Raw genomic sequence first — 24,541 nt, 5'->3', positions numbered from 1 at the left:
CATCTTTTCTTGTTTCAATTTAAGAAATTAAATAAATGGTAATGAATATTGGGATTGACTTTTCCTATGGGATTTGCTTGGGTTAATTTGGGTAAGTATAATTTTTAGAGTTAAATGGTGTGTGTGTGCTGGCCGAATGAATAGAGAGTGGGGAGGAGTACGTGTCGACCAAAGGGTAGAGAGAGAGTGATGTGAGTTTCCTTATTTTGTTGTTGACTTATCTCTTTGAGTTGTCACCTTATTACCCATTTGATTCTAGGATAAAATTGAGGAAACTTAAATATAGGAATCATCCTTTTTCCCATTAGATCCGTGATTAGTGTCTAGGTTTTATATTTAGCAAGGCTCACTAGTTGTTGCCGAGTATATAGAGAGAAAGAGGGAAAGAGAGTGCACAAGAGGAAGAGAAAGAAAGAGAGAGAGGGACTTCGGCTAGAGAGAGAAAGATGAAAGAAAGAGAGAAGGAGAAAAAGGCTAAGGCTCAAGATTTTCTAGGTATGTTTTCATATTGGTCTTTGATTTTTGATCCTCTAAGTCTAAGTTTCTTCTCCTCAAATCCTAAGTTTTTCTTTTCTTTGTGGTTTTCGAAATCTATTAGGGTATCCAAGGTGGTTGTGCTATTGTGTCCTTGGACACAATCAAATGAGGTAATGAGATTTTCCTAATCTCTTTGTTGATTTGATGATGTTATGTTCTTGTTTATGATCTTGAAGTATTGATTGTTGTTTTGGAAAATATGATTAGAATGTAAGGTAATGTTTTGTCTATTTTGGTCTTGATGAATATATTGCTTTTGTTGTATGTTTTGCACTATAGATATATAATGAATGCATGAGTTGTTATGATAGATTGATTAGAAACATGTTAGGTGGTTAATTAACATATTGGATTCAAGGGTATGTATTGGTTGCATGCTTCGGCCAAGCCATTTCGTGTGGTTCATTCCATTTCTTTTGAGTTTTGTTAAATATGTTTCTTGATTTGGGAATGTGGTGTAAAATTGGAGCATGAAATTAATATGATGTTTATATTATTTATAAATCGGTTTAAGTTTTGGTTATGATGATGATCTATGTAAAAATTGTGGTTCATAAGATTGAATGGTGTTAGGGTTTTGGCTCCTTTTCTTTTAGCATTGTTTTTTTTACTTTGTTGTACTTGTGATATTAAAGATGCAAATTGAGTTCTTTTTGTGTAATGTTTATAGTTTTTTTGCATGCTAATGGTGTTTCTAAATTCAATGGAAAAAGGGGCTGCAAGCATGATAGATAAATTTGTTGAAATGGTTAATTAAAAAGATTGAAATTTTTTAGTATAAAATGTTTGCTGAATTTTGTTTAGTATTATGGTATCTTTGCCTTTTATTAAAAGTATTTTAAAAGACACATACCTTAAAAATTATGTAACAAAATGCTTGCTGAAATTTTTGATTTCTTGGAAAAAGTCCATTTAAAAAAAAGATATAAAATATATGTTTAATTAATATATGCCTTAGATATTATATATATGAAAAATGTATTTTTTTTATACTTTTAAAAATGTAATTTTTCATTCTTATTAATGCAGTTTTGATTTGTAAAATAATTAATTAAGTAACACTATTTTTAAAATTGGACTAAGGAATTTTTTGAGTAAATGGGAGTATAGATGGTTTTTCCAACTATTTTAAAATTAACGACATAGATGTAAAATGTGGTGTCCTTGAGGTCTTAAATTGTTAAAAGGTTAAATTATTTATTTATTTTATTTATTAATTTAGTAATTTTGATGAAGTGAGTGAATGTATTTTTCTTTTTAAATTAATTAATTATGTTAAATTAATTATTTTGTGAGAAATAGAAAAAGTTGTCATATTTTATCTTTATTTAAAATAATAATTTGGATTTTATTATTTTAAAACAAATGTGATTTCAGTGCTAATTAAATATATAATTTTGTGAAATAAAATCTAGAATAAAATCTTATGATCTAAGTAGGTAATATGATAATGTTAACAAATTGGTAAACTAACTCTTGCTGAATTTTAGAAAGTGGCATTAAAATGAACAAGTAGAATTTACCAACTTCAACGCTAATTTTAAGAATACTCCCACGTATGCATGTTACATGCAAGTTTAAATTAATCAAACATATGATTCCTGTTTTGTAACTAAGAAAAATTAGTCAGTAGAATTGACATTATTCTTTTATGATTTTATGTGAAATCATTGTACGTTAATGGTTGTGGTGCAATTTTTGCCACGTGTTTATGACTCATGCACACATGGGGTATGTTTGTTTAGTATGCTTAGTCTTACTTGATATTTAGACAAGGTAGAATTTTTATGAGTTTATGTTGACTGTATGAGATGTAATGTTATGAGATGAGGTACATGTATGTGTTGTATGAGAGCAGAGGTTGTAAGCGTGTTGAACTCAACACAAAAACTTAGTTACTAAGGTATGATGTAACTCATAGGGTGGACTCACCGAGGTTATTTTAGGACCAGAGCTCCTGTGTACCTCACAGAGTAGGATTTACTAGTTTATGGCTTACTAGTTGCCTCATAGAATTTGTTTAATTTATTTGTTATGATGAAATATTAAAATAAAGTGTATGCTTATGCTATGATGGTGATACGTTAATGATATGATATGTTGTAAGCTTATGTTACGATGAGAATAAACTTGTATTGTGCTTATTATGTGAATTGTTGTTTCTTGTTTGTACTTCCTTACAGGGCTTTTAGCTCACCCCTTATTTTCATCATTTCAGGTAGGCGTTAGGTTTCCTATATGACATGCATTGTGATGTGAGGCATTCCAAGATCTGAGCAAGTATCTTGTGGGGTGTCGATGAACTATTAAACGATCTAGTTAACGCCAATAACATTTTATGAAGTTATTTATGTTTCCTATTATGTTTACAGTGGGACTTTAAAATTTTATTTTCAAATTGCATAAAAGATATTATATTTTTATTTTTAAAAATGAACCCATATTGCATGTTTTGTTAAGGCTCGACTGAACCTTTTTATGATTAGGATATTTTTCTTAAATAATTATCAACAGAGTAAAATTTTACAAGAGAATAGAATAGAGCATTGTTACAAACATAATGAGAAAGCACACCTAGCATGTTTCTATAATGGCAAAAAATCATATTCCATACTCAATTGCAAATTTAAAAGAATCTAAACCCCATTAAAAAAAAAACACATTCTATCATGCTCCCTAATAAAACAATTCCATATCTTGAATTAATACTCACAGAAAATCACAAGTTGAAAGCATACTGCCATAGCTGAAATGCATCACCCTTAAGCACATATCACCGTTGTAATTTTCAACATTAGCAATATCTAAATAATATTAATATCAATAAATAGTTATTAATATCAACATTAGCAATATCAATAATATTAATATCGAAACATGTAGACAAATCCACAACAAGCAATATTAACAAATTACACCCAACATGCAAGTATCCATTTATAATCCTAGCATGCTATTCTATTCAATCCAATCAAAGGAAACAAATCTCTCAAATCCATAAATAAGATTTGAGAAGCAAGACCTAAAAAAAATAGTCATTCTTTACCTCTCGTAGACCAAAGGGGGAATCAAACCTAGATCACTACGCCAAACATTAGTCAAAGTTTAGTCAAACATTATTGATATTGCAATCCTATGCCAAACATTAGTCAAAGTTTTCTTAGAGTCAAGAAGAAGGAAGAAAAGAAAAACACAATAAAAACTAAAAGAAATTACCTTAGTGTTCTTCTTCCCTTCTCTCTATCCTCAATTTTCGAAGCTCTCTCGCCCTCTCTCTATGTGGGTGGCCATGGCTTCTAAAATGTGAGAAAGAGGGTTAAGGACCTATTTATAGGACCTAGAATTGGGTTTTTCGTAACCCAATAAACCTGTGACTTGAGACACGATTTGGATCAAGTTACACTACTATTTTGAAAAAAAAAATATACTTCTAGAAAGTTGTGGAAAATAGAATTAGGTTTCCAACGATATTAGATTGCTCAAATTGGAGTTCAGCTCCAATTATTTCAATTTTACTACAACTGAGTCCAAGGTTATGAGAATTCCAAATATGGTAACTCCCTTTCCTTGCTCACCACTCCTCTTTCTTTCTCATTCAGCACCACACTTTCTCTATTTCTCTCCCTTTTGTTTCCCTTTTATTTTTAATGTGAACACAAGCTATCAAAAATAAAAGGGATTCTACTCTTTTATTTGTAGAATTTTCTAAACAAAGAAAACTCTCCATTCCATGATCTAGTCTAGGTGCAAGCCCTTCTTCATCCATGCACACTCTCTTTTTGCCATCCACCCACATGCACACCATCATGCACACAACGCACATTCGCATACATTCACACACAATATCAAACATAAATCAATCAATTATTGTCATACATAAAAATTAACAATTTAATAAAATAAAATAATCATATAAATATTCACATCATACACATTTCTATAAAAATAAACAATTAATTAAAATAAAAGTAAAATTCTAGTCCGCTACACTTTCTTACCTTGGCGTGAGAAAATGAGGTGGAAAACTTTACGTCTGAAACCTTATAAAGATCCATAATTCTTTACGAATACTCATCCAATAATTTAAAGTCAATTCTTAAAACAAAACCTAAAACCCTAGATATACATCCTTTTAGTATACTTTATTCTAACATAAATCTAAAATAATAAAAACTTTAAGTGGTTACCTTCTTAGTGTGATGACTGAAACCCTAATCAAGGCTTCCTTCCTTGATGTATTTCGAAACCCTATTCACCAATGATACCTTCTTAGAAACCAAAAAATATGAAGAGAACAAAACCACAAGTTGGAGAAAAGCTTATCTCTAAACTTTTATTTTCCTTTCTCCCATTCTCTTTCTTTCTCCTCAAATTTTTGCCTCTCCCTTATGCTCTCTAGGTCTTTTTTCAGCCAAGGCATAAACCTCTATTTATAGGTTAAAAAATTTTCCCATCCAAATCTCCTTTAATTCCATATAAAACCTAATTGATTTTAATCCTTCTATTCACATGTAAATCAAACCTAATAAAAAATCAAGATCAAATCACATCTCATATGATCTTTTCCAAAATATTGTATCTAGACCAAATTCTTACCAAGTTCAACCATCTACCACATCCTCTATAGAATTTTTGAAATCACCTATAATCCACTTTGATTTTTTTTTCTTCCCAAAATCAAGTATAAAGGCTAAATCAGTTTAGGTTCATTTTTATCATCTTTTAGAAAATCTTGATAATTCATTTTTACCATTTTGATGCCAAATAAAATATTCTATTTCCTTTCTTAAAATGAATCAAATATCCATTTGAAATCATAGAAAAATCTCCAACATATCTTTTCTAAAAATAATCATTTTCCCCAAATATGGTAAGTTTTTCAAGATCCTTTCTCTTGATTGAATCAAGACTAGCACCATCCTCATCTCACTCTTTGCCACACGCCCAAGGGTTGTTTCACACACACACACAAATGAAAAATCACATTATTGAAAAATATAAAAATTAACAAGTAATTTAAATAAATAAATAAATGCACAAAATAACAAATAAATTAATAAGTAATCAAAAAATTAAAAACTAAATTAATGAAAAATAATAAACCAAACAAATAATTTACATGCTACGTGTACCGGGTACTACAATAACTCTCCCGATATAACTTGGAATTAGACGATTAAACATGGAAAGCTAATAAAAAGATCTATAACTTTTATTTCTCCCAAAATTCTAAAAAAATAAATTGTTGGAACAATGTCAAAATTGAGCATGAAGTTTCAGACATGTACTACCGAGCTTAAACATTATATTTTGCACCCATAATGTCTTCGAGCTCCTAAAAACACAAAATAAACTAATTAAGCATATAAGAAAACTCAAGATTCCACAATCCACAATTCTTAGAATTTTAACTCAAGTATGATCATTTCTTAAACCCAATTATTGTGTGTGTGCACAATCAAATTCATTACATCACTTGCACTAAAATCAATTTATACATGCCAAAACTAATTTAAAATTGTCTCAAATATATTTATCTATAGTAACATCCACTACATAGGCTCATTATTAAATCATTATCCACTAATATAACACATAATCAAAGGATCAATAGGACTTTAATAAACTTATAACGTATGGCTAAGGTTAAAGATAGATGAGAAAGAAAAATTTTAGGGTCAAATCACACCTTAGCATACACTTTCGACATTTAACCCCACTACGATGTCCATAGTAATATGGTTGATTTGGTATACCGATCAACAATCATGCATACTGAGTCATGCTGACCCATTTTCCTGAGTAACCCCACTACAAAATCCATAGCAATGTCCTCCCATTTCCACTCAGGGATACCCAAAGGTCATAATAGCCCTGCTTGTCTCTGGTGTTCAACTTTCTCCTTCTAACACATTAGGCATTTAGCCACATATTCAACTACATATTTCTTCCTCTCAGGCCACCACTACAGTGATTTCAATTCCTGATACATCTTCGTGGAGACTGGATGGAGTGAGTATGACGTGGTATGAAATTCATCTAGAATCTCTCATCTGATAGCAGAGTCCATCGAAACACAATTCGGCTCCATGTATCTAAGTAAACCCATCTCTAAGATAGTGTAATCCCAAGCCACTCAACGTAGGATGTCCTTTATGTGCCTCATCAACTGAGGATCATTCATATGCCCTTCTCTAATCCTCTCGAAGAGAGTATACTACAAGGTGATGTTATCTAACTGGCCCACCAACAATTCTATGCCTACTCTAGTCATCTCCTCTACCAACTCTTTTTATATTTGTTTTGAGCTAAATATCTTTCCCGGATCTCTCCAACTCAAGGCATCAACCAACACGTTGGTTTTCCCTAGGTTGTAAAGAATTTCACAATCATAATCTTTTACCAACTCCAGCCAATGTCGTTGTCTCATATTAAGATCTTTTTAAGTAAAGAAATACTCCAAGCTCTTATGGTCAGTGTATATCTCAGACTTTTCCCCATAAAGGTAGTGCTGCCATACCTTCAAGGAAAAAAACACCGCTACTAATTCCAAATCATGTGTAGGGTACCGCTGTTCAAATCCTTCAACTGTCGTGATGCATAGGCAATAACCTTTCCAGCCTACATAAGGACACAACCTAACACTTATTTTAATGCATTGCAGTAAACTACAAACTTCTCATGTTTTGAAGGAGGACTCAGAACCGAAGCAGTGATCAAATGATGCTTCAATTCCTCAAAGATGTTCTCACACCTATCTAACCACACAAACTTCAAGTTCTTGTCTGTCAGTTCTTTTAGTGGTGTCGCAATCTTTGAAAACCCTTCCAAAAATCATCAATATTATCCTACCAATCCAAGGAAACTCCAAATCTTTGAAGCACTCCTTAGCCTTGGCCAATCCCTGACCGCCTCAATCTTGGCTGGATCAACCTTAATTCCATCTCTGTTGACTATGTGGTCAAGGAACATCACCTGAGATAACCAAAACTCACACTTGTGGAACTTTGCATACAATTTTTGCTCCCTCAATCTCCGTAATACCAACCGGAGATGTTGCTCATGCTCTAACTCCAACTAAGAATAAACCAAAATTTTGTCGATGAAGACTATCACAAACTTGTCCGAGTAATCCATGAACATTTTTTTCATCAGATCCATGAAAGTTGTCGAGGCATTAGTCAATCCAAATGACATGACTAGGAACTCATAATGCCCATACCTAGTACGAAAGTTCGTCTACGTAATGTCCTCATCTTTGATCCTCAGCTAGTGATAACTAGATCGAAGATCAATCCTTGAAAATACAATCATGCCCTATAGCTGATCAAATAAATCATCGATCCTTGGCACTAGATACCTGTTCTTGATAGTTAGCTTGTACAACTCTCTGTAATCAATACACATCTTTAGAGAGCCATCTTTCTTCCTCACAAAAAATAATGGCACACCCCATGGAAAAGAATTGGCCCATATAAAACCCAAGTCCAGTAACTTCTGTAACTGAACCTTCAGTTCCTTTAACTTTGACGGAGCCATCCTACATGGTGCTCTAGATACTAGCTCTATCCCTAGTGCCAATTCAATGAAAAATGCTATCTCTCTGTGGGGCGGTAACCCTGGTAACTGTTCTGGGAATACATCCAGAAACTCACAAACTAACCTGGTCTCCTCGGGTCCAACTAGTACAACCCTAGTGGTATCAACCACAATAGCAATGAATCCCATGTAAACAACTCACAATAGGTGTCTAGCTCTCAACACTGACATCATAGGAATATGGGGTCCATGCACAGTTCCCACAAATACAAACGGGTCCTCGCCATCAGGTTCAAAGGTTACCATCTTTTTCTTGTAATCTATGGTCGCCTCATACTTGGCTAGCCAATCCATACCCAATATCATGTCAAAGTCTTCCATTACCAATTCAATGAGTTCTAATGAGTGCTCTCTGCTATCCACTAACACCGATAATGACCTGACCCATTGCCTAGAGATTACCAGATCCCTTGTAGGCAATAAAGTCCCAAATCCCACTGCATAGAATTCACATGGTATACACAACCTATCAATCACCCTACTAGATACAAAGGAATGTGTAGCCCCAAAATTAATCAAAATAGAATAAGAAGTGCCAGCACTAGAAAGTAGACCTGTCACTACTGAGGGTTGAGCTTCAGCCTTTGATTGTGTCAATGCGAACACTCGAGTTAGAGTCAAGTTGTCTGCCTTCTTTGGTTCTTCCTTCTTCACCCTTGGGAAATCTTTCTTAAGGTGCCCAACTATGCCACATAAAAAGCAGGCCTTCGCCCGACACTCTCCCAGATGACACATTTTGCATCTGGCACATTCTGAATAAGTCCTCCAGCTCTCATTGTCGCCCTGGCTGCCAACCAATATACCCCGTGGCCTTCTATCAGGGCCCAGAACTGTAATGGTATCTAGGGTCTTCCTTTTCTTGTCACTAGGGCCTCCGCCCGTACCAAATCCAATAAAGGGACATCCCACCCTCCTAGTTTCCCTTTTGGCTGAGTTCTCGCGCCAGATCTTATTTTCAGCGCCCTCAGTAGTAAGGGTCTTCTCCACTACATGAGCATAAGCCATCACTCTAGGTATTGAAGTACTTTTAACATCTCGGGCTGTCATAACATTTATTCCTCACAAGAATCTCTCATTTCTTATTACATCAGTTGGCACCAAGTTTGCAGCGAACTTCACTAACCATTCAAATTTTAGGGCGTACTCTGTAACAATCATGGTGCCCTGTACAAGATTACTGAACTTATCATCCTTTTCATCTCTGACTTCATTGTAATATTATTTCTCATTAAATAATTCTCTGAATTCTTCCTAGTTCAGGATTTTTACATTTCTGGTATGAGATACATTACTACAAAAAAGTCCATTTGTGTTAGTTGTGAATACCGCAAATCAGACATAATCATGACGAACCCAAGCCCCACACGAGGCATTCGCGAGACTGATTTGTCTCACCCCACAAGGGGCCCAAGCACACTTCGCCTCACCCACCTCGCTGTGGGGCCAACAGATCCGTGCCTAGGTGTCGCGCAACTAAGCACCTTGCACCACCAGCTGCGCGCCAGGTCCGTGTCTCGTAGGAGGGCCTCACGGGCCCAGGTCTGCGGCTCACATAAGAGCCTCGCGTGCCCAGGACCGTGCCTCACGAGACAACCTCGCGTGTCCAGGTCCATGGCTCTTAGGAGGGTGTGTGCCCAGATCTGCGCCTTGCAAGAAGGCCTCGCAGGCCCAAGTCTGTGGCTCGCAGGAGGGCCTCGCATGCCTAGGTCAGCATCTCAAAATAGAGCCTTGCGAGACAGCCTTGCATACCCAGGTCCACGGCTCGCAAGAGGGCCTCGCGTGCCTAATTTGTGCCTCGCATGAGGGCTTCGCGTGCCTAGATCAACATCTCGCAGGAAGGCCTCGCATGCCCAGGATCGTGCCTCGTGAAATGGCCTCGCGTGCCCAGGTCCGTGGCTTGCAAGAGGGCCTCGCGTGCCCAGATCTTTGCATTCCAGGAAGGCCTCACGGGCCCCATTCCGTGGCTTGCAGGAGGGCCTCGCATGCCCAGGTAAGCGTCTCGCAGGAGGGCCTCGCGCACAAGGTCTGTGTCTCACAGAAAGGTTGTGCGCCAGCTTCTCGTGAACCTTGCTCGTGTGCCCAGGCCCAACACCTCACAAGGTTCTCATGAAGCTCACTTTGTGCACCACATATCTGCACCCGCGGCGCACACCCACCGACTCCACGGTGACTCATACCATTAGGAATGATTAAATTAGCGGAGAAGTGACTTTCAAAGGTAAAAAGGACAGGCGCCCAGCGAGTACAAAAGCCTACGTGCGGCTCAAAACGATCACATGGGTAAGAAGTATGTATTGGTGTACAACTATGACATCCATCCCTGGCAAGTAGTGGACGTACGAGGAATGGTGGCACGACCTGCATGTCTCTGACCATATATCAGAGCCGACACCACAACTACCTGTGCCACTACGTCTTATGCCACTTCTCTCACACTCGTACCAAATAAGTAGTGGAGGCGTCCCCAGAGACCTTGATCATATACCAGAACCGACACCATGATCTTCTACACCACTACTATCTGAGCCACCACGTTGACAATGTACTTGTGCACAATATAGTCCCCTGGGACCACAATGTATTAGGGGCCATTAGAGCCCACTATAAAGAGAATCTCACTTCATCATTGAAGGGGATTGGAAAATTCTTGTAAGATCAGATTAATCTAAGAGCAAAATACGAGTTTTCTTTCTATTTTCTACTTGCAATTTTCCTTCAAGTTTCTATAAGTTCATTTGTATTCATTAGATATTGATCTATGTTTCTGAGTTTTCCATCCATATTCCATTGACGAGTTCTTACCGTCAACAGTTTGGCGCCGTCTGTGGGAATGATAAGTGCCAAGCCACTGTTCTTCCATTGATTCTGGCAGGAAAAAATGCCAAGACGTTCTAAATGACTGAGAGAGCCACGAAAGGTGGAGGTCCACCTTGAAGGAGATCAGCTGAAAGCCTCCATGAAGAATCCTCCTCCACCCAAAATGTGGAAACCCCAAAGGAGCCCAGGGTTCATGAAGATGAAAGGGAGGCCTCATCGCCAGCCGTCCCACCTGATGAGAATCATCCAAGGTCAGCAGCTACCCCTGCAAGAGATGTCGGTGAGTTCCCGCCCCCAAGGCCGCCACAGGTGCCGAACTCCAGCCGAAAAGATTCGGGTCCATCGACATGCAGGCATGACGTGCATCCCCGAGTCCATTCCGTGAGCTCGAGTTCTAGATCTCGATTTTACGAAGAGGAGATACGCGAACTGCACCGTAAGAACCAAAGGCTAGAAACCACCTTAGAGAACATGCAAGAGGTGTTGAATGGCCTACTACTAGGGAAATCAAACATATCTCTCCCTAGGCGAAAAGAAAGAGGTCAAGAGGGGGCAGAAACCACAGTCCCAGTGGACGATAGGAGGACTTGACTCTCCACCTGTAATACCCCCCGGACAAAGCTGTGCGAACGTCCCGGACCACAGAAGTAGCCCCAAAGGCCAAAGCATAAGAACAACGCTGACCCTCGTAACGAAGTCGAAGTCACATCAAAGAAAACACCCTCAAAGTTACGAGAAGAGCTCAACAAGAAAAGGGCGGATAAAAGGATTACACCTCCTATGGCGCCCTGGGAAGACAAAGGAAAGGGAAATGCTAACCCGTCCACATTGAGAGACTCCTTGAAGACAAGACCTAGGCACAGAAATGAGGAGCCTCTGGAGCAAGATAATCACCGCATTGGGGGAAAAGCCGTCGATGATGAGTTCGACCATGAATCGCCCTTCACTAAGGAAATACAAGCCATCCGGCTCCCAGTTAACTGCAAGGAGCCTCATATGACCCCATATGAAGGAAATATGGATCCCAAGTACCATTTGGACGCATTTAACAACCTGATGAAATTAAGGGGAATTATTAGCAGGGCTAGATGCCAGTGCTTTTTTGTCACATTGAAAGGAGTTGCATACAAATGGTTCAAAAGACTCCGACCAGGGTGCATCAGGTCTTGGCAGCAATTTCTTATGAATTTCTCCAGCAACATCACGCTGTGATTGATTACACAATGACAGGCACCAGCCTCGCTAATGTGGAGTAGGGAGAAAGCGAGAGTCTAAAGAGCTAGATCCACAGGTTCAATATGGAGGCAGCAAAGTAGGGAGCTTGACCTGTAGGGAGTTTAAAATGGCCATCATGGTTGGAGTACGCTCGGGAAGTAAGTTGTGGGATAACATGCTTAAGAGAGAGGTCATAGATTTGGACGATGTCTATGAGCGGGCATAGAAATATATTCATGTTGAGGATGGTCACGAGAGCCTTAAGGCCGGTCCCCACCAAAACCCACACCTCGGGAAGGCCAAAGCAGTGAGAAGAAGAAAAGGGTCTACGAAGGGTCAAGAGATGATCGACCTCGAAAGCCCCAACGCATTGATGAGCGCAAGCAAGGCCCCTACACCTTTTATACTGACCTCACCCACACTAGGGAACATATCTTCGTCACGAATGAAAACCAGGTCCCTTTCAGAAGGCCCCCGCCAATGAAAAAAGACTGATAAAAAAGAGACCCCAGTAAATATTGCTAGTATCATAAAGATATCGGCCACACCACCGCAGAATGCACCCATTTTGAAAATAGAAATCGAAGAGCTTATACGCAGGGGACATTTGGGCAGATATGTCCGCAAAGAGAACCAAAGGTCGGAAGAAGGAGTATCCTCGCCACGGGCATGGGAGTTAGCCCCAGAGGTGCAAGGAGAAGTTAGGACCATCTTCAGAGGGCCAAGATTCGGAGCCGAATCAAGGAAGTGGTGAGACAAATATGCCAGGGAGGCCAGGCAAAGTCCACTGTTGTGCGTCTTAAGTCTGGACAACGCCCCCCAAAGAGTTTTAAAGGGGAGAATGACTCGATAACCTTCACTGAAGAAGACACACGGGGTGTGCATTTCCCTCATAATGATACCTTGGTGTTGACTGTCTAGCTTGCAAACATGAGGGTGCATAATGGAAGCTCTGTAGACATCCTGTATCGCCCAGCTTTGGAGAAGATGGGACTGAACATCTGGCACCTAAAGCCCTATAGTACTTCCTTGTATGGATTTACAGTGGATTCAATATAGCCCCTAGGTGAAATTGAGTTAGTCCTCACCATGGGAGAACAACCTAGACAAACCACCGTAATGGCAAACATTATCGTGGTAGATTGCACCTCAACCTTCAATACGGTATTAGGGAGACCCTCCCTAAGAGAATTGAAGGTGATAACTTTTGTGTACCACCTAGCTATGAAATTCCCAACTCCTGGGGGAATAGCAAGCATGAAAGGAGAGCAGAAGGAAGCGAGAGAATGTTATAACACATCCCTCCGCACAGCCATAAAGCCATCAGTGCATATGGCAATGGTTGTGCATGAAGGTCCAAACCCGTATGAGTTGGACCTGCGAGTCGCGGAGGAACCCAGAGCCGAGCCAGTAGAGGAGTTGGAGGAAGTCACGGTCATGAATGAGCCGCTGAGGAAGTTGAAGGTAGGAAGAAACCTTCCGGGTACCGTGAAGGAGAAGCTGGTAAAATTTCTCAAAGCCAACCTTAACGTATTCGCCTAGAGTCACGAGGACATGGTGGGAATAGACCCATCAATCATGTGTCATCACTTAAACATTGACCCAAAGGCAAGGCCTGTGAGGCAGAAAATGAGAGCGCTAGACCCAGAAAGATATGCGGCCCCTAAAGAAGAGGTTGACAAGTTGAAGGCAAATGGGTTCATCTGAGAAGCATTCTACCCAATATGGGTATCAAACCTAGTTTTAGTCCCAAAACCCTATGGAAAGTGGAGAACTTGTGTGGATTTTACTAACCTCAATAAAGCCTGCCCTAAGGACAGCTTCCCGCTTCCTAGGATATACCAGTTAGTAGACGCCACGGCGGGGCACGAGCTACTTAGCTTCATGGATGCATATTCTGGGTACAACCAAATACCCATGAACCCGACCGACAAAGAGCACACCTCGTTTATAAAAGACAAAAAGCTTTATTGCTACAAAGTGATGCCTTTTGGTTTAAAAAACACAGGTGCTACTTATCAAAGGCTGGTGAATAGAATGTTTGCGAATCAGATAGGAAGGAATATGGAAGTACACTTAGACGATATGATGGCAAAGACACAGAAGGCGGAAGAGCTCACAAACGACCTCATTGAGATGTTTGGCACCCTCCGAAAATTCAAAATGAAGCTAAACCTGCTCAAGTGCACCTTCGAAGTTTTGTCAGGGAAGTTCCTAGGTTTTATGGTGAACTCCCAAGGCATCGAGGCCAATCCTGAAAAAATCAAGGCATTGTTGGAAATGAGCCCACCACGGAGCAAGAAGGAGGTGCAGTGCTTAACCGAGATAGTAGCAGTCCTCAATAAGTTCATCTTCAGATCCACCGACAAATGCCTCACTTTCTTCAACATCCTAAAAGGGAGCAAAAGTTCGCTTGGGGTGAAGATTACCAGGAAGCCTTCACTAAGCTAAAGGAACACCTTGGAAAACCACCCCTTTTGTCCAAGCCAGAAAAGGGGGAAAAATTGTACTTGTATTTAGTTGTATCAGAGCATGCTATAAGTGCTGCCTTGGTCAAAGGAGAAAAAAAGCATCAGCAGCCTGTGTACTATGTGAGCAAGCAGTTGGTAGACGTAGAAACCCGGTACCTAGAAATAGAGAAGTTAGCATATGCTTTGATAGTGGCTTCACGATAGCTGAAGCCCTATTTTAACGCTCATGCTATCGAAGTGCTCACCAACACCCCTTTGCGTCAAGTCTTGCACAAACTAGAAACTTTGGGAAGGTTGTAAAAGTGCTCGATTGAATTAATTCAATTTGACATCACTTACACCCCAAGAACCTCAATCTACGGGCAGGTACTCGTAGATTTTACAGTCGAGTTTGCACACCGACCCCATGAGGAGGGAGAAGTAGAAGAGAATGAATCGGTGGGTGAATCAGCCTAAAGTATGGAGCCTCCATGTAGACAGGGCATCTAACGAAGGATGAGCCAGTACTGGCACAGTGATGACGGGACCTGAGGGGCACAAGATGTATTGCGCCTTAAGATTCGGATTCGAAGCTTCCAACAATGAAGCAGAATATGAGGCACTGTTGGCTGGCCTGGGGCTAGCTAGCTAAGGAGTTAAAGGTAACCCATTTGCATGTATTTAGTAACTCACAGCTTGCAGTGTTTCGGGTGAAGGGTGAATATCAAGCTAGAGGCCAAAAAATGGTTGTATATCTCACCAAAGTGAAGGGGTATTTGGATCAGTTCAAAAAATACACCATAGAACAGATCCCAAGGGAGCAAAACACAAACGTCGATGCTTTCGCAAAACTCGCCTCTACTCGAGACAAAGACATGCTTAAGTCCATCCTGTCGAATACCTCTCCAAGTCAAGCATAGTAGAACAAAAGATCCACATGGTCAATAGCCCTAAGGAGTCATGGTTTGCGCCCATCTTGAGGTACTTAAATGACGGGACCTTGCCCTTGGACAAAAAAGATGCCCGTAAGCTGACTTACAAAGCCATCCAATACACCCTAGTAGATGCAGTCTTATATAAGAGAGGCTTCTCTACCCCGCTCCTATGGTGCGTAGATAAGGGAGAGGCTTTAAATTTTTTGCAAGAGATACACGAAGGGGAATGTGGAAATCATGTTGTGGGGCAGTCCATGGCAAAAAAGGAAATCCGCCAGGGGTATTATTGGCCTACCATGGAGAAGGACGTGAGCGATTTCGCGAAAAGGTGTGACAAGTGCCAAAGGCATGCCAATTACCCCAGACAGTCACCAAGTGAGCTGGTGAGCATGACCAATCTGTGGTCCTTCGCTGTGTGGGGGATTGACTTGATGTAAGCGTTGCCAGTAGGAAGAGGAGGAGCAAGATACGCGGTTGTAGCAGTCAATTACTTTATTTGACGGTTGTACCTGTCAAATAAATGACAGGGAATGGGTAAACTATCTAAGAGTGAGAAGACAGTACCATTCTCATCTGAAAATGCTTCGATGGGTGCAAGGTGTTTGGAAACCTTCTATTTTCCCTTTCCCAAAGGGGCAGGGGGAGCGTCTGTTTGTGGGGTGCTGGAAGGTTCCCTGATTGTCACCCAGTTGTCCTCCTCCTTGGAGGTTGTGACACGTCTTGGTGTTGCTCGGGAACTTCTTCACCAATGGCACTCCCCGCCGTTGATTCCCTCACATCCTGGTGAGGTGCAAGAAGACCGACCAGCCTTAGGTTGGCTTCACTGGCCTGCTCTTTGATGCTTTTTTCTACGTCGGTCATGCTGGCCAGGGGTGTTGCTCGAATCTCCATTTATGGAGTAGGAGCTGGTCGTCGCCATGGACCTAAAGAGTACTAATTTTCTAAAGAGGATGCAGATATAATAAAAAGAAATAAACGACCAGAGAATAAAGAAATTACCTCCTTAGGTGAAGGCTAGGTTGTTGGCAACCAGATCAGTAGTCAAAAAGTACTCCTGGAGGTATTTTCCTACATTGGACTTGTAGGTAGTCCCACTCAGGAAGATGCGAGTTGATTCATGGTGACAGAAACGAAAAAACCCCGTGTTGTCTTAGTTGAGGTTGGATTTAAGATCGAACAGGTAGTTGATCTCGTGTGGCGTAGGGACAGACCACTTTTTATGGCTATATAGGATATAGAGAGCATAAAGCATTCTATACTCGTTTGGAGTTATTTGGAAAGGAGCAACTCTAAAATAATTGGCCACTCCCTGGAAAAAAGGATGAAGAGGCAAGATTACTCCTGCCTCAATATGGTATCTCGACCAGGCGCTGAAGGCGCCACTAGGTAGGTTTGCTCGCTGGTCATTGGTGGGTATGAATAATGTTACCCCAAGAAGTCCGTACTTCCTGAGGTAATTGGTTAGCATCCTAGCAGTAATTTGGCTAGGAGGAGCAATGTACCATTCGACATCTGGTCGAAGGACGTCCTGGGGTTGGGCCTATGTTTGAATTTCGGGATGAGTGTTTTTGGCTGATTTTTTGAAGGGTTGGTTGATTTCTTTTTCTGGGCAGTCGATTTTACTCGACCCATGTTTTGCGGTCTGGTCGAGGGATTTTCTAAAGGGTTGCGAGAGAAAGGAATTTCTTAGATTAGCAACAACGATTGTTCTTCATCTTCAAGTAGATGTGCCAGCAGGTCGTCATCGATTGGCCTCTCACCTCCCCATGGATCTTACATAAAAATCTGCGAACAGAGAAGGGGAGATGAGAATTTACGGCCAACAGACCAAGAAGTATGAAAGTTGGAATAACGTTGCTCATGTATAAAAGTTAAGCTTTTATACGACCAGCAGCATGAAGTATGAAACTTTTTCGACTCTGAAGGGGCGAGAAAAACCCTATTTTTCTACAAGCTTAAAAATCGAATTTTTACTTCGATTTTATGCCCTAAATTAATTATTCTGACTACCAAACTGATTCCTGACCCCAGGAAAGTGTTATTTTCCTACCATATTAAACGCAGATTAGCATACCCATATACCCGAAACAAGTTTTTCAAGAACTCAGAATCTAAAATGAAGGGAAGACAGATATTTCATGGCATCTCAAAGAATGAAAGGTTTGGGGAACTTACTTGGATGAATGTCAAAGTAAATGTCTGAAACGTTAAGGCAAAGTCTCCAGCTAAAAACTCCATAGATCGTGAAGGATTGTCTGAATTCTCGAACTGTCGGGTCTTGTTTTTCAGAGTTCTTGAGGAAAGAGTAAAAGGTAAAAAGTAATCTTGAGGGGTACTTATATTGAGTAAGGGGCAGTTACCTAGGAAATCATAAAGGGTAATTTTCCGAGGCATGGGTTAGTGCAATAGTCGTCAAACCACTTTTGGGAAGTCGATAAGACATGATTAGTTGCCTTTTTCGAGAAGGCATGGATGGCTCTGACAAATTTGACGGGGCAGGTGAAAATTCGGTCACCTAAGTTTACTTTATGCTGGTCCCAGTAAAATAAACTTGGGGGGCAAATGTTTACCCAAAAAATGGCTCCCGATGATGTGGCAAGATTTTCTTAGACGTGGCTGGCATGTGGCGGTTTCGAGTGAAGAGATCCTGTTCAACCATTGACTAGATAATTATTGATTGTTCAAGTCTCTTGATGAGGTGCGACCAGTATGGTCACATACTCTCATTTACTTCCTTTGGGATACGCAATCTTGTAAAAATTTCATTTATAATGTCTCCTTTTATTACCTTGATATGCTAATATTAATTGTAATGAAGGCCCATCGGCCAATGTAACCCTCTTGAGCCTATAAATAAGAAGAGGAGGGCTCAAGGAAGGGACTTATGGACTTTTGAACTTTTAATCTTTGTGTTCAGAGAGAAAAGCATAGTGTGATTATCCACCGAAATTGTAATCTTCCTAAGGCTTGTGAAACTCAAGAACCCTAGTTCTTTGATCACATTAGTAGGATTCAATATCAATAAGAACACTAAGTGGGCGTAGGTCATTACAATGTCATTGGGGCTGAACCACTATAAATATTTTGTGTTATTTACTTTTCATTTGATTTTCTTCTTATTTTCATCTCATTTCTTGTCATTGTTTTGACTCCGTGTCGTTGGCCAAATCAAGGGTCAACAGGGGCAAATCTGTAACTTTAGCCCGTTGAGGGAAAAAATATAATATTTGTGTATATTGTGTTTGATACCACTAGTGAGTGGTGATATATTTGTGATGCATGATCCAAGACGGTCCTAAGGAGAAATTTAGTTAAATAGTCACAATGGGGTCGAATACCCGGCTCGGGAGGAGTCTAGGGGTATTTTGGGAAAGAAATATGTGTTTGGGATTTATTGAGTAATGAGTTGTAGTTATGAAATTATTTGGACATGTCGGGACTAAATTGGGATTTATATGAACACTCGAGGAATTAGTGGGGTATGGAAAATGGCGAGATTTCCCTTGGTGGCACTTGAAGATTAGGATTGACTTAGGGGTATTATGGACTTTTGGCTAAGGGGTAGACATAGATTCTTTGGGTAGCTGAGACCCTAGAACCACTGACAAGAAAACAGAAGAAAAAGGAAAACAAAAGAAACATTCCCAACACACTCTCTCTCTCTCTCTCATACTCGGCTCACACCTCTCCCCTTGGGTTTTGGAGTTTGTTGAAGAAATTGGAGGATTCTAGACTAGAACTTCTGAGGATTGAAGCTTGTGATGCTTGGGGAGTGGCTCAAAGATTGAACTCATCTCTAAGGTAAGCTCTTAAACTCAATTCCTTCTGTTGAATTCTACTGGGAATTGGAAGTAGTATGTGAGCTGAATTGTGTTTTGGTTTTAAATTGGGAGAAGTCATCGGGTTGTTTATGGGATAGTTAGGTTGTTTAGGCTATTAGGATAAGAATTCTAGGCTTAATTCTGGGTTTAATTGGTGTTTGGAGTGAGAATTTATGGGTTAGGTTCGGGGAAATATGCTAAGAAAATGGTAATTTTCTGGGTTTGGGGGCCCAGGGCGCGACCATGTTCTTTAGGCATCGCGGCCCATGTGCTGGAAGAGGCTGGAAGGCCTCTATTTTCTTAGGTGCACTGCAACCCTAGTGGTGCAAGTCACGGCCCGTGTCCCCCAACAGGGAGGGCCCTACCCTTTAACCATGTAGCGTGTCGCTGCCCTAAAGGGCATGCCGCGACCCTAAATGGGAAAATGGGGAATTAAGGCTTTAAGGCTTGGGAACTTGAATGTTAAGGCTCGGGAAGAATTCTCCTACCCAATTTAGTGGAATTCAAGGTCCCGGAGGCTAGATTAATATTTCAAAGTTATTTATTGGTTTAGAACTTGATGGATGGTTATTATAAATGCGTTGTGACTAGGTTTTCATCAAGGCTCAGGTTAGAGGATTGTGCTCATGATCGCGGTGCTCAGATAGCTCAGGACACAGGTAAGAAAACTGTTGTACCCGTAGAGCAGGGTGTGACCCAATTGTTTGAATTGTAGGGTGTGACCCTATTGTTTATGTTTAGTATGTGTTTAAATATATGTCAATATTATGCTATGTGACACATGTTTGTGAGTGAACAGCAAAGGCCAGGAACGGCAAGAATTCGGGTATGGCAAAGGGCCAAGATCGGCGTTGAGAATGCTGAGTGCATGTCGTTAGGGCGAGACCCTCCTGGGTGATGAAGTCACCCTCTCGGTGAAGACCACGAACTCAGGTCTTGGTAAAGCACCTGGGACGGCACTAGCCGCTATATGTTTAGCCTGTTGGGTGTTTGTTATATATTGTGGATTGTCATATATATGTTATATGCTTTGTGTAGAGTTTTCTTGCTAGGCTTCGGCTCACGGATGCTCTATGGTGCAGATAAAGGCAAATGAAAAGTCGACCAACCATGAGTACGGAGAGCGTGGAGCGACGAGTACATGTTCGGCCTACCTAGCTACCACAGTCAGGGTTATTTTAGGAAGATGTATGGTATTGGTTGTTTTGTCGCCTAGGGTGACCTTAATTATAATTTAGTGTTGTAAAGTATTTTCTAAACAGTATTTTAGAATCCCAAATGTATAACTCTTTATGACTTCAATGAATGACTACATTTTTATACTTAATGTCTTTAAACGACTTTAACTTCAATTTAGTTACAATTTTAACCTAAAACCTCGATTAGCAAGTTAACGACACATTTTTAACTCACATAGTAATGGCTCTAAGGAAGTAGGGCATTGGCTCCAGGTTTGCGGCTCGGCTCCATGCATGGGGAAGCTACTGGCTTTAGGCGGGCCTAGTGCATGTAGGCATTAGGTACCATTTTTTTTTCTTTTCTTTCTTCACATTTGCCACTTTGTTGTCTTCATTTTTCTTGCTTTTCAAGAGCCCAAAAATACAACATATTCCTTATAAAATAAAATCAAATTAAATTAAATATTTTCAATAATAAAATATACAACATAAGTTCCATGAAAATACTAATTAAAACATAATTTACTTTAACATTTAAGCTCAATAAAAGTGTATTTTTTTACTTCTAACTTAACAATACTAATTTCAAATATATATAAAAACATATAAAAATCTAAAATATTACAATAAGACTGATAAATTTAAAATAACTTAAAAACTTAAGACATTACTTAAAAACTCAAAGAGTAACAAAAATTGGCATACAAAATGTGGTCAAATAACTTTATTTTGTAGAGTTATCACTACTATACCCCTAGAGCATTTAAACCATATCATAGCTTTGGTTGACTTTGGTGGCAACCACCGTCCTCGGGATTTCCTACCTCGTTCTCCCCATTGGACTCGATGCTTTCGTTAATAACCATCTTTCTTACTGGAGACGTTCCTCCGGTTAGCCCCTAGGCTAGGGGTTCTGTAAGGTTGGCGAGGTGATGTGGGGACACCTCCTCTAGGCCTAGCGTGACCTAACTCGGCGCACCTAGGCGGAACGCCTGCGACACCACTGGCGTTGGAGGCCTGACGATGTCCTCTGGCACCTTGCCCATTTTTCTTGCTTGATGGCCTCGAGGCCTTCTTGTGTTCGGGGGCTCAACGAACCTTCTTCTGCCTCAGGGCAAGGTTGTCATCGACTCCGCTCTTACCACACTCTTGTGGCGCATGTGGGGCTCCAACTACAGCTGGGTGCGCAGGCGACACGCCAACTGGTGGATCTTGCGCCACGTTAGCAGGGTGCTTGGGAGGCACTCCTGTTGCGTTAACAGGTGACACTCCAGTTGGGTGCATGGGTGGGACACCAGCTGGATGCCTAGATGGTACTTCGCAATGTGGGTCCACTCGCAACCCATGAGCCATCAGAGTGGCACTCATGTCTATAACCATCTCCTGCAACGCGGCAATACTCCCCTCCTGGGCATCAGCTTTTGTTGCTAGGCAGCCACCTGGTCAGGGAGCACCACAACCTCTGGTGGATCCTCTACATTCACAGGTTAAGGGTAATCCTCCTCATAATATTCATCATCACCATCGTCATATACGCCATCGTAATCGACGTTTTCGTCGTAATCCTTCTGGACCATCTCTAGGAGGTCTTGCAGAGGTGGACGGCTAGTTTCTCAACCCTTAGCTTCAGCGAAAGGAGCTGTGTTGTTTGGTGCATTTCGTCTAGTGGTTTCCATGGTCGTTTTTCTTCAAGCTTTCAATGAATGCACCAAAATGTTAACTGCCTTTTTTCTATTAACTTAACCTAAGAACTTGACAGAAACTAGAAGAAAATAACATAGAGATTTTACATGGGTTAGGCTATAAAAGAGCCTTAGTCCACAAGTCTTTGGTAATAGTGAGTTTGGAGCTTGTTTGAGCAAGCTTCAATGGAGTCTCAGGCAGCTTATATATTGCTCTGAGTTTACTATGCTTTTACTAGCCAAAGTTCTGAACCCTTTACAAGGAGATATCTCAGCCCTATTTATAGAGGTCTGGGTCATTAATGCCCTTAATGAACAATTAATACAACATTCCCCATTATTTGGGGAATAAACTACTATATAATTACATAGGGACGCGTTGATAAGGATCACGGGTCCAGGCGGATTAGACGGGGCCTGTTTGCAGAAGGTTGCCTACCAACTTTTATGGGGAACAGATATCTGACTGTGTCAGAATATGACGCACATTCGCCCATGTCAGGAGGTGTTGTGGGAAATTCTGAGTGTCAAGGGTATGGAATTGACACCACTAATCTAGGCTCACTAACAATTGTCAGATGATCTTGTGGGCCATAGCTTCGATGACTGACACCTGACAGCCACTCCAGATCCAAGGACAAGAATCCTAAACTTGGGAGATTAGAAAATGTAGAGAGCGAGGACCTTCTCGATGGTCATCGGGGAGTGACCTTACTCAGAGACATCCCCACCTTGGAGATGGGTCACAGAACATGACCTCGCCTTGAGACATCTGTGCCTCAAGGATAGACCTCAGAGCGTGGCCTCACTTGGAGACATCCGTGTCTGGTCAGTTCATAGTATGAAACCTTAGTAGCGCTCAAGGAGCTCAATTACTCCTCTAATGAATGCCACGTGTCCTCTGGTGAAAACACGAACAACAGCATTATTAACCAATGTTGGTAAATTATTCAATTACTTGCTAAATTTTTATGAAAAGTAACAATGAAATAAATGATTAGAATTTACCAACTTCAAAACGAGTTTTAAGAACCCTCCCACGTATGTGTGTTACATGCAGGTTTTGTTTACAGAGTTTTTCAGAAACTAGAATTATAGAAGATGAGAGAGCTTAAACATAAAGGATTTAGAAAATGCAAGCGAGGTTTTTACGTGGTTGGGCCGTTAATGAGCCTTAGTCCACGAGTCAGTTGTATTAGAACTTAGAGAGCTTTTGACAATGGAGTTTTCTACAAGTTTTCGCAGAGTAATTGCTTACCGAAAAAATATGGGGATCCCCTCATCAATGCACCACTATTCATATTTAAAGGCAAGCAAGTGCACTAGGCTTGGGCCGGGCTAGTCCGGGCCCAATAAGGGTGTAAATATTATTTTCTCTCTGATGGAGGCTCAATACAAAGGATTAAAATATAAAACATAAATTAACCAAGGCCCATTGAGCCAACTCAAACACGATCACATTATAAGACTTGTGACAAACTAGTGTTTCAATCTGGGTGTCATGGGCTACGAAGTAGATTCGGGGGACAAGTTCTGTCAGTGTAGTGGCGGCGCAGTTCTGAACCAATGACATACATTCCCGAGGCAGCCTCCTCTACACGTTACTTATGGGGACATAGCTCGACGCTTCTTGGGATGATGTCAGTATCAGGGATACTTTACCACGCCAAACTCGGCCAACTGACCCAGGTCCGTTTACCAACATCCCTCTCCATTTACCAGGGTCCCGGTCAGTTTACTAGGACCCGGGTTCATCCATAGCGATCCCGGCCTAATCTCGGACTTGGGAGTCGCGACCTCTTCTACCGCATCTCATGAGACATCCTGGTACTTGGTCCTGGGTTTATACAACCTGCCCCAACGATCGTCCCAGCTTACACTCCCGGATGCCCTTTGGGCCTTGCCAAGACTTGGGCTGCCAATATTTGTTTTCTCTTCGTCTAATGGGCCCGATTTTGGATTTCACTCCATGGGAGGCGGCCCATGGACTTAGAGTGTGGATCCGTACATTGTGGAAGAAACGGGGATAAAAATTACCCCCCAAGCCTTCATCTGGGCTTGCACGGTGGAGGCTTGTGTCCCTCCCAGACCATCTCAGCATTTCCCGGTTCATTTCCAAGGCGACGGGTCTGCGGATGGGGGGCATTGTTTGCTGAACGATCATGGAATGAAAGCCTGTTTCGCTGTCCTGGATCGTATCCAAAGAACCCGATTTGTTTACTAGGATCCGGGTTCATTTACTTCAGGGTCGTCTGGAGGCCTCCCGTTCGCTTTGCTTCATCATGATGGACGTACGTGTCCCCTTGC

The 24,541-nt window shown here is 40.9% G+C and overlaps 1 long non-coding RNA gene across 1 annotated transcript; it reads left to right on the top strand.

Moving 5' to 3' along the window:
- Nucleotides 1-269: 269 nt before the first annotated feature.
- On the top strand, nucleotides 270-2,996 carry LOC133800832 (uncharacterized). Its single transcript, XR_009876630.1, has 3 exons — nucleotides 270-495; nucleotides 599-647; nucleotides 2,756-2,996. It is a non-coding gene; the product is annotated as an uncharacterized LOC133800832 (long non-coding RNA).
- Nucleotides 2,997-24,541: the final 21,545 nt, after the last annotated feature.

The sequence above is a fragment of the Humulus lupulus genome, chromosome 1 (assembly GCF_963169125.1).
Source record: "Humulus lupulus chromosome 1, drHumLupu1.1, whole genome shotgun sequence".
NCBI lineage: Eukaryota > Viridiplantae > Streptophyta > Magnoliopsida > Rosales > Cannabaceae > Humulus > Humulus lupulus.
The sequence above is the reverse complement of the archived record's forward strand: the minus strand, read 5'-3'. Positions and strand labels throughout refer to the sequence as shown.